Source organism: Acanthisitta chloris, unplaced genomic scaffold, assembly GCF_000695815.1.
Source record: "Acanthisitta chloris isolate BGI_N310 unplaced genomic scaffold, ASM69581v1 scaffold1905, whole genome shotgun sequence".
In the NCBI taxonomy this organism is placed as follows: Eukaryota; Metazoa; Chordata; class Aves; order Passeriformes; family Acanthisittidae; genus Acanthisitta; species Acanthisitta chloris.
Window position 1 is genome coordinate 17,473 of NW_008674079.1, and position 2,912 is coordinate 20,384.

Genomic DNA, 2,912 nt, shown 5'->3' on the forward strand with positions numbered 1-2,912 from the left:
GATAGTTTTCTTCTTTTGCAGCTCTTCCTCTTGGGAGGCATTGTTTGTCCCCAGTCAGACTAAAGTACGAAATGCCTTACTGATTCTTTCTCCAGCTGCTGGCCAGATTTTGCCCTGTTAGAGACAACAGACTCTTTCTCAGGGACCACAGAGGACTTTTGAAATGAGTTTTCTGACAGGCTGTAACAAAATTGTCTTTGTTAGAAGTTGAAGTGCAAGGCTAGCATGTAAAGGTCTTGATTCAGCAAGCTGTGTTCCAATTTAAACACCCATTTAATGAACTTGGATAGGTCATAAGTAGACTTGGCTAATTACTCTTCTGCACTAGATGCAGTAAGTGAAGGGCACAGTTTTCATAAACGTGTTATTAGCAGCCCCATTTGAAGCTCACCAGGAACGTGCATGCTTAGGGTTTGTGGAAATGGCTCCGGCTGGGAACAGTGTTACTGAGGCAAGTATAACCTGAGGAAAGGCTCCCCGTCGTTTTGAGATCAGTTTTTAACTGATATTCCATTCTCAGTATTTACATGGAGAGTTTGAATTGCCAAGACTTCTGATTTCATAGCAAAAATGTCTACAAGGAGTGAATACTTGTTGAAAAGATTATAGTGCTTTGGAGAAATGCTTGGCAGTTTGGACAATGGAGATATTCTGCAGATAGAGACCTGGTGCTGAGAACACTGACTTCCATTTGTTCCAAGCAAGAGGGAGCCTCACACATCTTTCTCTGTGTTGAACACCCTTTAATTTTAACGGTGGAATGCTACAGTCCCATTGCAAAGGAATCGATGTACAATGGGAGGATGGTGTTCATTTTCATCTTCTCCAGACACATGGTCAGAAATGCCAGCCTGAGCTAGAAACACAGAGGTCCCGTCAAAACTGTCGTCAGGATCTGGCAGATGTAGGCAGGTCCCTCAAAAGATGGTCAGGGCTAGAAGCTGATCCTTGGTGCCATGTTAAGAGAAGGTATGGATGGATGTCAGTTCCCAAAGTTGGCTTTGAGAGTAATGTTTTGAACATTAGTCTTGGGCAGCTTCAGGTTTGTATTGCACCACCATAGATCATCTGCACTAACAAAGGAAATGTCAATACAGTCCATTACTGAAAGTTCAGGTGCAGTGTGTCTGCCTCGCTTGTCAGTCCTGTAGTTTCAAAGTGATCATACTTGAAATAAAAGGTATGGCATGGTGAATGCAGAGCTAAGGGTAAAGCTGGAAGCATGGCAGAAAACAGGCCTATTCAGTGGAGTCCATTTGAAGAAGTTTGAGAATTAGATTATGGGATTCTTGCTGGTGATCTAAAAGATGCAGACAACCTGGCTGTGCTCACACATTATGTGGCTACCAAAGCAATGCTATAAAACAGGTTTTGATATCTGTCATGTTTGCTTCACAGCAGATAGGCAATATCACCAGTGGAATTTGTCACAGAAAGAGTACTCAATTTACAAAGATTGATAAGACTGATTTTTCTGTTCAGTAAATTGCTTCTTACTAGTTTAGTATTGTTGCAGATACTTTTTTTTATTCTTCAAATACATGTATTGTGTTGGTTTTTTCACATTTATTTTAAGTATTTAGGACTTAGCTTACCTCACCTGAACAGTTCGGTAGACTATAATTAAATTATTGGCAGATATCATAGTTTTTCCTATCAGGAATGAAGAGTCAAGGAAAGATGAGACGGAGAACACAATTGATCACAATAAGTGATTTCCCATCTCCTATCTAGTCAAGCAGTACACAAGGTAATTACATGAATACTCTGAATTTCTGAAATCTTTTGGGAGTTCAGACGAAACTTGCAGAAATGGGTTTTAGACTGTATGTATAATTTGCATACAATGCAGCTTTTGGCTTTAGCTGACCGTTTCATTGAAAAAGCTTTCAAAATGGTAGGGATGATTGAATTCTGAAATGCAATTTTTTTAAGAAAAGAAATAGACTTATGAAACCTGCAAATAGTGATATTTGAAGATAAATGAGAATCTAATCATGCAGTTTGGTTCTTAATGGCAAGAAATATGAAATGAGATAGATGTATCTGTCTTTAAAACCTGAGGCAGACAAGGTATAGTGCAGAAACCTGCATCCTTTCTTCAGACATGTCCATCAGTGATAGATTGATTGTATTGCAAATGTCATTTGCTCACTGAGTTTTATGAAAGAAATGCATGATTTCTCAATATCCATCTGTCCCAGATGATTGGGAAACAAGAATGAAGCTCCTCTGCAGGCATGAACCAGTGTGTTGTTCATAGCTGATACCTGGAGGAACAGACAAGCTGTCCTCGGCCACTTTGAACATGGGGATTGATGATAGTTTCTAAGGCTTTTTCTGAAAAAATAATAGAAGTTGGATATTTTCAATAGCAAAGTTGTGGATTATAAATTGTAACTCTTTGGCCTCTTTTTTAATTCAAAGCTTATGCTTATTATTACCTGCTTTTCTCTGAATTACTTAAATTTTGATGGTTCAAGTCAAAAAGAAACAGCTTCGTTCTTCACTCTACAGGGTACATTCCTAAAATGGGCTTGGTCTTAGTAAAATGAAACGCCTCGCCCCCTCATAGTCCACTATTTAACACTACTGCAGAGGAAAAGGAGAGTAATTCTTAGTTTGTGGAAGAAAATGAAGCTGGACAGGGGACATCTTAGAAGTTACTAAGAATCTCTAATGTCCATGTCGATAAGCATGAGTTTTATTTTTAAGATCTCATTTAAACAAATGGATAAAATGAAGGATATTCCTAGACTGAAACACAACATGGAAGGAGCAGTGTCTCAACTAGAAAGGTCACAGGCTTCATTTAATGTTGAAATGAAGTGATGAGAACAAATCTTGTACTGAAGTGGTTGAGTGATGCTGTGTTTTAAGCCTTTCACCTTGGAGGGCACAGCTTCCCATGA